This window comes from Vicugna pacos, unplaced genomic scaffold (genome assembly GCF_048564905.1).
Source record: "Vicugna pacos unplaced genomic scaffold, VicPac4 scaffold_119, whole genome shotgun sequence".
In the NCBI taxonomy this organism is placed as follows: domain Eukaryota; kingdom Metazoa; phylum Chordata; class Mammalia; order Artiodactyla; family Camelidae; genus Vicugna; species Vicugna pacos.
Genome location: NW_027328799.1, coordinates 173,437 through 187,328, shown reverse-complemented (window position 1 = coordinate 187,328; position 13,892 = coordinate 173,437). Strand labels below are relative to the sequence as shown.

At 50.3% G+C, this 13,892-nt stretch overlaps 2 long non-coding RNA genes across 2 annotated transcripts; one reads left to right on the top strand and one right to left on the bottom strand.

Annotated features, from left to right (window-relative positions):
- Window positions 1-8: 8 nt before the first annotated feature.
- LOC140695014 (uncharacterized) lies at window positions 9-2,895 on the bottom strand. The gene is made up of 4 exons (XR_012070691.1): window positions 2,775-2,895; window positions 2,311-2,509; window positions 602-718; window positions 9-183 (listed from the first exon to the last, which is right to left on the bottom strand). It is a non-coding gene; the product is annotated as an uncharacterized lncRNA (long non-coding RNA).
- Window positions 2,896-5,398: 2,503 nt separating this feature from the next.
- Window positions 5,399-10,413, top strand: LOC140695005 (uncharacterized). The gene is made up of 4 exons (XR_012070683.1): window positions 5,399-5,428; window positions 6,819-7,069; window positions 7,217-7,424; window positions 10,191-10,413. It is a non-coding gene; the product is annotated as an uncharacterized lncRNA (long non-coding RNA).
- Window positions 10,414-13,892: the final 3,479 nt, after the last annotated feature.

Here is a 13,892-nt window from a genome sequence, read left to right as displayed (position 1 = left end):
ATGCCCACACTCTCCCTTCCACTCAGGGCAGCTTCTCTGTGGTGGGGAGCTTTGCCACAATCACTTGCTTCTTTTTTCCATTGGTTTCTTTGTTTCCACCTTACTGCTCGAGCTCAGAACTTCAGGTGGGCCTGGTCCTTCAGCATCCATGCAGAGAAGGCTGAGCGGGGTTGGGAACCCCACCTGATGGAGAAGAGAGATTACTGGGAGGGACATTGTGGAAGCCACCATGACACGAGACAATCACACCTTCCGGGGTGAAAGGGAACAAAGACAAGGGAAGGACACAGTAGTGGGACCCCTAGGTCGCCTGCCAGGCTTGTTCTCCCTCCACGGCAACCATGGGGGCCTGGGGGGTGTTGGGCTTCAGCTACGGTGATTAGGATGAAGGGACTCAATATAAAGGACCCTCCAACTCCTCACTAGGTTCCAAACGCAGCCCCTGTAATTCCACCCTCTGAGTTTCTGGAACTCTGCTGGAAGAATACATGAGCAGGCCAGAACCAGAGCCCAAGCCAAACATGACAGGGGCTCGTGGGGCTGTAACCCCATGCTCAGTGGTCGGGGACTCCTTGCAAATCTGCAGAAATCCCTGTTCCACCTCATTCCTGGGAGAAACCCCAGAACTCCTCCTGCTCTGTCTGTTCTTCTCTTGAGGCTATTGTCCTGGAGGGATGCTGAGTCCTTGAACCTGGTCCTCCAAACGTACATAAGCAGCCTGTTCAATAAAACAAATTATGCACTTTTTCACATTTGCCAGTTTTTTGATTCCAGAAAGGCTGTGGGACTCATTCTCACAGTCTCCTGTGCCCCCACCACATGGTGGCCTTCTGCTCATGTAAACACGATTTCCCACAACCGCACCCTGCCTCCCAGCTTGTCAGAGGGGAGTGTCCCACAAAGACACAGGTGTTTGTGAGGATCCTGTCCCCCAGCAGAAAGCCTGCTCCTGGAGCCACGGACAGGGATCTGGCCTCCTAAGCCGCTCAGCTCTAATTCAAAGCCTAAAGTGGAGGCCCCGAACATTGCTGAATGACTTTCTGAATCTCCTGGACTGGAGGGGACTGATTTTCTTTCCAGGAATGGAGGTAGCGCAGCCTCCATTTTCAGGGCTGACCTTGACGATGGATCTAGTTCCCCCGACTGCACCGCAGGAAGGAGTGGCCCTTCCATCCCACAGGTTGGAGACCCAACCCAAGGGAGTACTGAAGCAGTGCATTGCTGCCAGGTCCAGCATCCCTGCAGAGTGGCCTCTGTCCTTGAATGACCCCCTTCCCAGGGCCTTTCTTGCCCGGACACCACCACACCCCAGGCTGTGCCAGAGCTCTGGGGCTCTGCGTGTCCAGGGCACACAGGTGGCACCTGAGCCAGGTGTCCCCTGGGCCTCAAGGGAGAGAGGTCTGCTTCTGCATCAGGGGAAGGTGACCCCACAAGGCTGGCAGGACACTCTCAATATGGACCTCCAGGAGCCCTGGGAGCAGTTTCCCTGCAGGTGTTAAGAGCCATCATCAGGAGGGCAGGGCCCTCTTTGTGCAGACCATCCAGCAGTGCTGGGCCCACGTGCTGACCTCAGAAATCTACATGCCCCCAGGATACCCCAGGCAACCTCACAACTTCGTCACTTGGTGACCTGGGTACCACGAGCTCCTTGGCCATCCCATGAGGGTGGTCCTTGCAGGCATGGTCTCCAGGTTCTCCCGTTGAGAAATCCCCCTGGGTTTCTGTGGTCACAGAGCAGACACCAGAAGATTCTAGTCCTGCAGTGACCCCCACAGCAGTCAGCTCCCCTGTGCATGTCCAGGGACAAATGACAGCAATTTATTGCCTGGTACCATGATGAACAAGGGGGTGGGATTCCATACTAAGTTCAGGATCCTGGTAACTCACTCTGCACCCCAAAAAGCTTCCATGAGAAATGTGTGTATTGGGATGTCTGTGCCCCTAGAAGAGCTGTTCCTGAGGGTTCCTGGGACCCTCCAGCCCCTCACAAGGTTCTCAGATCCTGGGTCTAAATTTCTATCTGCCTCTTTTGGTGTACGGCCACCTGTGTCTCGTGGTCATGGGTCACTTTATTGCATGACTTGGCATGTTCTTAGTGCTCGTCCTCCACCCCTGCACTAGACTCCCAAGATGTTCCCACTGACCCTTGGCTCCCTGGGTGGCTCAGGGGGCCCTAAGTCTGCACCCTTCACTCTCCTCCTCTACCCCCACCTCTGGGGCCACCCCTAGGTGGACTTGGAGGTGTTTGTAAATGAGTCTTACACAAGGACATGTCTGGACAAAGCAGGACCCCACCCCCGGAAAACTCACCTGCTCCCTTCTCAGAAGAGGACCCCACAGCCCCACATTGCCTCCCAGGGGTCTACTCAGGACACAGTCCCCCAGTTCTGGGCAAGGTGTCTCCCTGGAATCCTTGCTTCCAGGAAGAGTCTCTCTGTCCTTCTTCAGAGTTTAGAGGTGTTCCCATGTCCCTGACCACCAAGATGCCCAGCACAGTCCCTTCAGTGACCTGGAGAGACAAGGAACTTATGTGGCCACAGGTCTCACAGGGCACACCTGCTGGGACCCCAGGCTAAAGGGCTGTCCTTCTGCCTTCTCAGGTGTGGCTCCCGTGGTAACTTTTTGCAGGGGGCCCAAACGGGGAGTATGGCCCAAAGCAGTTCATGGGGCTCTCTGGGCAGGGAAGACTTGGGCCAGGTGGCCTTGCCTGGTTTCCCTGCTGGGCCACTCTGAAAACCCCCGCTCCTCTGGCTGTGGCTGGAGGCCCCTCAAACCTCAGGGCGGGGCTCTTTCTCTCAGCCTCCACTAACTCCAAAGCCACGCTGGTGCTGGCGAGGGGAAAGAGCTTTCTTGCCTTCTTTTGGCCAAGTTGCCACAGGTGGATGCTGCGGGGAGCTGGAGAGAGAGGTAGCACTTGCTCAGATGTGAGTGGTTAAGCAATTTGACACCCTGTCAACTAGCCTTAAACATTGGAATGAGGTCTTTCCCGGTAAAGCTGGAAGTTACTTTCAGTAACTTGTCTAAAGATTTCTTTTTTTTTTCTTTTCCACTTAAAGACTCATAAAACCTCTCCCAGGTCATTCCTGTTATGGACCATTATCCAGGGATCAATCAGGAAATGCAGGAGGAGAGGGGTGGGGGTGGGGGAGAGGGGAGGTTAGATCAGAGCCCACGGAGAGGAGATGCCCCTCCCAGGAGCCTCACACTGGGCAGTGGCTTCTGGCATCCAGCTCTCCTGTTCTCAGGCCCATTCCATCTGCAGGGTTTTCCAAAAACATAATGGTGGAAGGGCCATGGAGGACACCTAGAACTTCCAGAATAGACAGGGGGAGCAGAGTTACCATGCTGGCCCTGGGTTTGGAGACAGACCTGCAGTGGAGACCACAGGCTTCTGAGAAGCCAGTTTCGAAATAAAGGCAGTATGCACTGGAATACCCGGCTCGAGAGAGTGCTTCATCATAGACATGTAATTTACATAGTTCTCACCACTAAATTCTGTGTTCCCAACACGCTACATGAATGACGGCTTCAACACACATTCATCTCTGAGATGTGAAAAAGTGTAGAGCCGCTCTTTCATCCTGCATAATGGGCATGGCTACACTTAAGAACACTTACCAAGATTTCTCAGCAAGAGCCAATTTCGAAATAAAGGCAGTTTGTGCAGGAAAACCCTGTTGGAGTGAGGGCTTCCCCATACACATGTAAGTTATAGAGTTCCCCTCACCATGAAACGCTGTTCCCAACATGCTACATGCATGAAGGCTTCGACACACATTCAGTTCTAAGCTGTTAGCATGTGGAGAGCCGCTCTTTCATTCAGCACAAAAGGCATGGTTACACCCAGGAAGATTTACCCAGATTTCTCAGCTGCTTCCTTCAGCCAGATTCAAAATAAAGGCAGTTTGTGCTGGGAAAGCCTGTTGGAGCGTGTTCAGAGCTGTTTCGGGCTCTGTCCCAGCTGGAGGGTGCAAAGCCCAACCTCCAGAAAGAGGGACCAGGACCCCACCCGCCAGGTGGTGTTGCCTTTGTAGGGGAACAGTGATCTTTGGGTAAGATATATTGCGGCTCTCTCTAAAAACTGCTTTGACTTAAGTTTGCATCCTAGTCACCAGTTCCAGGACAACAGAAAAGGCATACCCTACATCCCTTTGCACTCAACTCTTCCCAAAAGAGCAAATATTTGTCCATGAAAATACCAGCTGCTCTTCTAAGGCCCACTAAATACCCAGCAGTGTGGGCGGTGCACTCTTGATCAGGGACAGGTGGAGAGGGAACAGCGGTCCTCCAGCAGGCTTGGCCTGGTGTGGCAGCTGCGCTGTGGGTGCGTGGTGGGGAGGGAATGCAGGGAATCCTGTTTGAGGGGCCTCTGTGCACGCCTGCATTATAGTCTGAGGTTTCATACAAAGGCTCCAGGCATCCTAACTGGTCAGATACAGCCCCCACCCTTGGGCTGGAACCACCAGGAGATAAGTACCTGTAACAGGGACGGTGCCTGGTGTGGGGAGAGGTCATGGGACACTCCGGGGGCAGGGGCGGTGGTGCTGGGGAAGGCAGGGGATGCAGTGAAGGGTGGAGGGAGCAGGGTCCTTTGCTTGGGGGTGCGAGTTCTTTGGGAGACCACAGGGAATGGCACACATCATCCCCACCCTATACCCCAAATTCCTAGCCCCGCCAACACAGGGGCTGCTCTGCAACCTCTCAACGTGGCTCTCCTGTAAGACCGCACCCAACCAGGCATCTGGCACCCTGCCCTACCTCCCCTCTTGGGACAGATCCCGTCTTCTTGGAAACTGCCTAGCAGCGCGTATTCAAGGCCGGCAGCCGGCCTGGCGGATCTGCACTTCAGGTGCCCTACCTGGCCAGCCGTGCCTGCCTGGGCTCAGTCCTCTATCTTGCCCACCGGTAGCCTGGGTCCACTTCCGGTGCAAGCGGAGGCCGCGGAGCCCAGGCTGAGCCCCGCACACAGACAGGTGAGGGTGCCCCCGCCCCGCTGCCCCGCCGCCCCGCCCACTGTTGGCAGCATTGCCCCAGCCTCCGGCCGGTGCCACCTGCAGCTGAGGACCTCCGCGCGGCCCCGCCCGCCCCAGCCCCACCCAGCTGCCCCATAAGCCTCCCCCCACCCCCGTCCTGGCCGCGCCCTTGCTCCCATTGGCTCCGAAAGTTCTGCTCTCTCACGTCTAGCCTTGGGAGGACGCAGACGCAAGCGCTAGGGGAGGGCCCCGCGGCGTTGCCATGGATAAAGACGCCGCGCTCCTCGCGGGCTGGCGTGCGCTTCTGGGGCAGGCAGCGGGCTCCGGAAGTGTGCAGCTGCCCGGGACCATGGCGGTGTTTGCTGCTGGGGATGGCGGCTTGCTTGGCCGGGCCACTAGTTCTGGCCGCATCAGTCGGCGGCCGACATCCTTTCTGGGGCGGCGTCTCACAGACGGTAAACGTACGGCAGCGCCGTTGGCGGGGCCAGTGGACATGGACCGGGGTGGGATCCGGGTTGGTGTGGCGGCCGGGGAGGGCTGTGGTGCCGGGGAGCGGGTTGGGGCGGGGGGGACAGGGCTGGGGCACAGCCTCCGGCTTTCCTCCCCCTCGGGCTCTGGGGCTTGGACCGCGACTCCGGGTAGCCCTGCGTGGCCGCGGCCTCCCAGAACCCCTGGGAAGGGCAGGTGGAGGACCCGTCTTTTATGAAGCGGGGCCTTACCCGCGTTTTGAAGAGCCCCAGAATCAGATGTTGGAATAGGGTGGTTTATCAGCCTTGTATATCAGCAGGGAAATTTCAGTTCCATCCAGATGTTGGCTCCTTCGCTAAAACTCAGGAATAAGACAAGGGTCAGTGTCAATTAGCAGTTATCTAGGGCTTGACTCAAAATAGACTGTGCGGGGTGTAGAGATGGTAGATGGGCCCTCCCTTTCAAGGTTGGTAGTCTTCTGGGATTAGAGGCCTCAGTTGAGGATTACATCCTCATCTGCAGTAATGGAGGTTGTGGGAAACATTAACACAGAGAAGGGAGGGGTGTTGCTGCGGTAACTCATTAAAGAAGCCAGGACACTTGCCTGGCTCTTGTGTAGGAGAGTCTCGCCTAGGGTAGGGCAGCAGTTATCAAAGTGAGTCCGAGGCCCCTGAGATGCAAGACTATTTTCGTAGGAACGCCGGGAAATCACCTGCCTTTTGCACACTCTTGCACTCCCGAGTTTCCTGTGGGGTTTTCCAGGGAAAACCTAGTCTGTGATATCACAAAACAGGTAATGTAGAGGCAGATAGAATTAAGCTCTCACCAGTCCAAAAGAGATTCTCAGAAATTAAAATCACTGCTATTCCTCTCATTAATGATTTTTGTTTAGAAAAATATACTTATTTTTTGCTTAAGAGTATTAATGGTATCATGTAGTAGGTTGTTATTATTTTTAAGTGAACTCATAAGCATTTTTTAAAGTTCTTATTTAACTTCTAACACAGGAACTATTGATAGATTTAACCCACATAAACAGCAGCCTTTTGAAGTCCTCAGTATTTAAGAGTGTACAGGGGTCTTTAGGCCAAGAAGTTTGAGATTCCCTGGAGAACGGGTGCTCAGGTACTAGTCAGGTGCTTAGCGTTGATAGACAGATGCCAAGATGTCTTCTGCATGTGCTCCCGGACTCGAAATAATTGGCCACACAGAGATCGGTGGGCAGTGCCTCCACTATACAAACCAGAAGCTGCTGAACGTGTCTTGAGTCTAGGCCATGTGCTGTGCAGAGATTCCCATTGTATCTGTTCTATCTAAGCCGGGATTCCTGTGCAGAGACCTGGCTCTGAAGACCCGCTCTCCTTTGCTCCCTGCCAGGTACCTTCTGTGTTATGTCAACCCTCCGGAGGGCTTCAGCCTCCGTAGGGGCGTCTGTATCCACATCGCCTTCCTCCTGAAGACCCTGCTGAAAATGGAAGAGTCGGTGCTGGTGATACCCCCTTGGGGCCGCCTCTACCATTAGCAGAGCCTGGACATCCACCAGGTCCGGATTCCCTGGTCTGACTTTTTTGATCTCTCAAGTCTCAACAGAAACATCCCTGACAATGAGTACGAACAGTTCATTGCAGGTGAGATGGTGATCGTTTAACTGGGGCCAGACGGTTTTTGTTCTGGTTCCGATGTGAACATCGGGCCGTCTTGCTTCGGGTTTGTCAGTCTGCTTAGGGGCCGTGCTCATGTTTCCTGCACTGCAGGTGAATTTGGTCTTTCCACAGTTTTTCTCAGGAAATATATCTGAAGTGTATGAGCTCTGTGTTCCCTCCCCTCTGAAAACCCTGGCCTTCTGGTGAGATGGAGCGGTGACAAGGAGGCCACTGCCACAGAGGCCTTGTCCCAGCAGGACTCGCTCCCTGGGCAGTAAGGGCCATTCTTACCTGAAGGAAAACACGATGTATGTGTACCATGGGCCACGTGCTGGAGAAGGTATGTAACCTCTCATTCAGTATAATTTGGTCCTGCTCAAGCTTCCCATTTTACTTTTTGTAGGAGGTAAGATTTGAAGATTTTCTTTGAATACAGCTATTTAGAGCTTATCTTTTTTTTTAATTGAAATGTGGTTGATTAACAATGTTTAGTTAGTTTCAGATATACAGCTGTTTTGTTAGTTTCAGGTATACAGCATAGTGATTCAGTTGTACATATACATAGTCTATTCTTTTTCAGGTTCTTTTCCATTATAGGTTGCAAGATACTGAACATTTTCCCCTGTGTTCTACAGTGAATCCTTGCTGTTTGTCTCTTTTACATATAGTAGTTTGTAATTGTTAATCCCAAACTCCTAAGTTTGTTTCCTAAGTCTGTGAGTCTGTTTTTGTTTTGTAAATAAGTTTATTTGTATCTTTTTTAAAAATTCCACATATAAGTGGTATCATATGTTACTTGTCTTTCTCTGTCTGAGTTATTTCACTTTAGTGTGATAATCTCCAAGTCCATCCATGTTGCTGTAAATGGCATTATTTCCTTCTTTGTTACAACTGTGTAATATTCTTTTATATCTAAATACTACATCTTTATCCAGTCATTTGTCAGTGGGCGTTTAGGTTGCTTCTATGTCTTGGTCATTGAAAACAATGCTGCTGTGAACATTGGGGTGCAGGTATATTTTGAAATTAAGGTTCCCTCTGGATATATGCCCAGGAGTGGGATTGCTGGATCAAATGATGTCTTTTTTTAGTCTTTTGAGGTATCTCCATATTGTTTTCCACATTGGCTTCACCAAACTACATTCCCAGCAATAATGTAGGAGGGTTCCCTTTTCTCCAAGCCTCTCCAGCATCTATGGTGAGTGGATGTTTGAATGGTGGCCATTCTGAGTAGTGTGAGATGATAACTTATTGTAGTTTTGATTTGCATTTCTAAGATAATTAGCGATATTGTGCCTTTTTTTCATATGCCTATTGGCCATTTGTATATCTTCATTGGAGAATTGCTTGTTTAGTTGTTCTGCCCATTTTTGGATTGGGTTGTTTATTTTTTTTTCTTATTAAGTTGTATGAACTATTTTTATAGTCTACAAGTTAAGCCATGTTCAGTCTCATCTTTTGCAAATATTTTCTCACATTCCATAGGTTGTCTTTTCATTTTGCTTATGGTTTCTATTGCTTTGAAATAGCTGATAGGTGTAACTAGGTCCCATTTGTTTATTTTGGCTTTTATTTTCTGTTGCTTGGGTGGATTGCCCTAGGAAAACACTGCTGAGATAGATGTCAAATAATGTTTTGCCTATGTTTTCTTCTGAGAGTTTTTTAGCGTCTTGTCTAATGTTTAAGTCTTTAAGCCATTTAGAGTTTGTTTCTTTTTTGTTTTTTTTTTTCAACTCTATTATATGCTTTCGATTTGTGGTTACCCTATTTTTCAAGTATATCAACCCATTATCATATCTATTTCCTTTAGACTGATAATCACGTAGGCTCCAACACATCCTAAGAATAATGAGAAAAAGGAAAAAGAAAGAGAAAAAATCTATCTTTTCTTGCTACCCGTCTCCCTTTCCCACCTTTTTGTATTTTGATATACTTTTTCTTTTTTACATCTTCATGTTTATTGTCTTGTAACTCGTTATTTCATTTCCAATGATGGTTTTCCCATTTCTATAGCATCCTGCTTCCTTTCTGTTTAGAGTAGAACCTTTTAATGTCTCTGTTTGGTTCCATAATGCTGAATTATCTCCCTAACCCCCTCCACCCTGAGCCTCTGAATACTCAGTACAGGGAAGCCAAACCATCCTAGCCTTCATCAGTCTTGGGATGCAATCTTCAGAGTGGGAAAGAAGAATCATTGAAAAATAATATTCTGTTTGTTGCTTTCTACCCTTGCCCAGAGAGTGAGAATCACCTCTGAAGGCGGAGGAAGAAAGATGGGGGCATGGGGCACAAAGTCTTTTCTCCTTTTGCTACTGAAAAAATGATTTCTTTTGTAATTAGTGATGATGCCCTTTAAATTGGTAAGATCGAGATTCCACAGCTTCAGCGCCTGTGAATAACCAGCTGGGAGAAAGCTCTCCAGGGCCCCTGCAGTGGGAAAGGCAGCCCCTCTGAGCACCTGTTGTTCTGTATTCTTCCGGCCTCCACACAGTTTCGCTAGGCACTGTGCAGGACGATGCAGTTCCCCAAGGTGGAGGACTGGGAGACCCCTGCTTGGTGGCAAGCCACAGGAGCCCACACTTGAAGGACAAAATGAAGAGTAGTGGGGCGGGCATAGGAACAGAGGATGGTTGAGACCCAGGATAGTTTCCTGGAGGCCAGCAGGTGAGACTGGCGGGGCAGATGGGGCCCTGGTGCATGGGCAGTCCTTGAGGGATCTGAAGCAAAGATATGAACCAAGATACTGGATTCGTGTGGGGGTAAATCGCCCCCTGGAGGCCACGTGGCAGTGCAGCGAGCCCAGGAGGAGAGGGCATTTCCCCAAAGTTGGGTTGACAGATCACAACCAACTCACTGGGAACCGAGAGGTACAGAGATATTGTTAACTTTTTGTCCCTCTTCCTGGAAAAAAAATTGCTTCCTGTTGAATAGCCTGTGTAGTTAGTGAGAATTAAAGACATGAAGTAACATTTCCTCAAAAGTCATCCATTGTGCAGTTGTTAATAATGGTCAAATGCAAACTTGAATAGATTAAATCAAACAGTCATCATCGTATTTTAAAATCTTTTAAAATAAAAAATCTTGCTGTCTTTGTTCTTCATTTCAGGGTTCACTTGGTGATAATAGTAACAAAAGCAACAGCAAACCTTTAAAGAATTCTGTCCTGCTGTTCAAGGAACTCTGTGTTCATGACAAACAAATGAGGTGGCACTTTACAGGAAGGACAGTCATTAATCACACAGCTAGTAAATGGCAGGGGTGGGACTTGAACCCAAGCTGTCTGACCCCAGAGCCCCCTCTCAGGCCCTTCAGTGCAGCTCATCACTTGGTATGCCCAACAGAGGCCAGCATTAAAGAGCAGCATGACCTTGGCTGCTTGGCCTCTGTTTCTTCATCTGTAGAATGGGGGTGTGGGCAGTGAACTCTGTGAGCTCAGTGGTCACTTCCTCCAGCTCTGCTATTCTACTGCTTTGAGTTAATTTAAGAAGTATCCGAGCCCCTGAATGGCCCACCCATAGGCTGGCGCTTTGCTAGGCCGTGGGTTACGGAGAAAAATAAGATCAGCCTGCTTCTCCAAGGAGCCTGTGTCCCTCCACGGCAAACGGCTTTGAGGCCCAGGCTCCCTCGCTGGCAGTCGGGGACTGGGCAGGAATGTCTGATAGAAGATGGAGGCAGAGCCCTTCCGGGAACAGTGGTGGCCACAGAGCTATCAGGAGCGGGAGCATCTGTCCAGGCTGCTGAGAGGGGGGCCCTCATGAGGCCAGTAGCCCCCCCAAACTAAGCCCTCAGGACAAAGATCCAGCCATTCCTGCAGTGTCACAACAGAGCCAGTCCATCCTCATCACTGTGCCCCTGTGCTCCTTTGTCCTGGGGCCTCTCTTCCCCCTACACCCAGAAGACTCATCTCTCTCTCTTCTCTGAGTGTCCCCTCACTTCACCCATGGTCCCTGCTTCCTAGGCCACCATCTCTGGAGTTGACGATTTGCCCCCTCACACTCTCCGTTTGATCAGGAGCCTGGGTTGACCTCCTTGTGCTCACTTTCCCCCATGAGGTGATTTCTCCTCCTCTCTTGGGAACACCTGGAAAACCCAGTCCATTCCTAGCAGTGCCTGCCACCCTGGCCTCCCTGCTCATCTGCCTCAGTCAGGAGCAGCTGGACCACCAACTCTGTATTGCCTCACCGCCTACCATCAAGACGTCAATGTTGATTCTCCCTCCACCACCCAGTATGGTCATTGTAGGGTCTTCTTCTCCGTCAGCCTGAGCCAGACACCTCCCATTCACCCTACCCCCGGGCTCATACCCGGGCGTGTCTCCACCCCAGGTCCAGCCTCTCTCCTTTATGTGCCCAACTCTAGCCATCCAGCTGCTTCTCCACCAGCCTCGTTGGCCCTCCTTCACCCTCACTGGGGCATCATGCACTGACTCCTCTGCTTTCCTACCTGTCCACGTTCCTCTTACTTCCACTTCCCCACCTTCCAGCTCTGCATCCACAGTCAGCACTCTCTTTATGACAAACAAAACCCCCTTGACCCTTGATCTTTTCATTTCCTCACCAGGATGACTTCCATCTCGGTTCACCCAGCTCTATTTGTTCTGAGCCTGCAGGCAGCAGGCTCTCCCAGCACAGATTTCTAAGACTACAAATCAATGCCCAGCATGTTGCCACTGCCAGGCAATCCTCCAGGATTTCTCTAGTGAGCACATTTCCCCACTTGCCACACAGTGGTGTCAACATTCTATGCTCTCTGCACACCTCTAAGCTTCCCTCTGTCTCTTCCCTGACTCCCAGCAGATGGCCTTGCCTCCTGCTTCAGAGAGAATGACATGTTACTTGAAGGGAACTCGCTCACCTGCAGCAAATCTGCTCACCTCACCTTTTATCTGTCCCTCTCCCACCTGGACTCTAGCTGTAGTTGTTCTTAATTTAGTGAGTTTAGTTGACATATATATACACAGTTAAAAGCTTAGCACACTATAGGCTACCTTCTTGGGCTTACTTTTTCAATTTAACATAGGGTGTATGATGCATCCACTTCGTTGCATGTACCTGCAGTTCATTTGTTTTAACTGATCTTAAATGTTGTGTGTGTGAAAGTAACACAAGGCAAGTGTAAGCCAGGATTCAGGATGCTGGTTGCTTCCTGTGAGAAGAGGCCTAGGGCAGGATAGGACACAGTATGTCACTGTCAATAGTCCTGTTCTGGTGCTGGGTGACAGGTTCACAACTGTTTCTTATAATATTAATTTTAATACATAAATACTTCTGACAGGCACCTAAGGTGAGAATGTGTCATGAGCCAAGATATACAATGGATAATATTACATCATTATTGTTATGTAATCTTGTTATAAAATATAATATTCATAATCCTACATTGTTATGTGTTATATATTATATAGATGCATGAATTATATATTATGTATATAAATAACTACATATGTATTATATACTATCTGATAATAAATAAACAGAACATAACATGCTAGTATATCTACTATTATGTATTATTTAATAAATAATATACTATATCCTGTTATATGACATGGCACCTAATCTTTAATCAAATAAAAATATGTCACTATATGTAATGGTAATTAATAAAATTAAATGAAAATGCCCGCAGCTTTTAACGCCAACACCGCTCCAGCTGTCACTGTCTATCTTCTTCCCTTTCATGGTCGAGGTCCTCACGGTGCTATCTGTTCCCCTTTTCATCTCGTTATCCTGAACCTTCCTCCCCCTCCCATCCCATGCTGCCTTCTTCCCCGTGGTCCCTCTAGTCACCAGCGGCCTCTGGGGCACTGATTTCAGGGCAGTGTCTCAGGCCCAAGCTCACCCGCCTGTCCTCCACCTCTGCCACTGCTGGTGGGGATGGGGCGGGGGGCAGAGTGCACCTGTTGTCCTGGAAGAGAATACAGCACAGACTCCGTGACCAGCAGGAGGTGTGGCCGGAAACTGCAGGACTTGGGGGAGAGCCAGACTGTCTGCATCCAGACCGGGGGCACTTGGAGTGTGAAGAAGCCCAGTCCTCACTGCCCCTGAAGTGAGGAAAACACCCTCAGGTGAGTTAAAGTGCTTATGACCTAGGTCTGTTGGCTGCAAAGGACAAAGGGGTCCCTAAGGGGAGGTTAGTTGATGTTCCAGGCCCCACAAAGGCCCTAAGGGCTGGCGGGGAAGCAGGCTGGACGCTCCACTGGACCCAGTGTCCCCTCGGGGGTGGGGCCTTCCGGAACAAGCAGAAAGCCCTCAGTCTCTGGGGGAACGCGGCAGTGTGGGAGCATCCCTGCAGTGAGTCAAGTGACGTCAGGGCCTGTGGGATCCGTTTTTATGGCCACATTGAGCCACAGCAGAAGCCACAGCAGGAGTGAATTCCTGTCTCTCCAGCTGACATCCTCGTGTCTGAGTGCCAGGCTTCAGACCCGATCCCCTGGGGTGCTAGGACAGTTATACACAGAGGCGGCTCGGGGAGGCCTCAAGAGGGCTGTACTGGCCTTGCTGTCGACATGATTACTCAAAGATCAAACAATCCATCGATGGGAAGAAAATAAGAACCATGGTCACATCTGGACCACAAGCTTAGATGTGGTATATGGGTGATATTTATCGACAATCTGGCGAGGATCTGGTCAAAGCTAGAGGCCAAGGCAGCAAACCGGTAGTGACACTAAGGAACATCGTGGTGCAGAGGCTGGATTGGGGGTCTGAAGTCTCCTCCCAGGAGGAGCCTCAGTGTTTGGGAGGTGGCTAATGTGCCTGCTTCATGTCACTAGCAAGTGATGCCACCTGCGGAAAATCAGCTATAA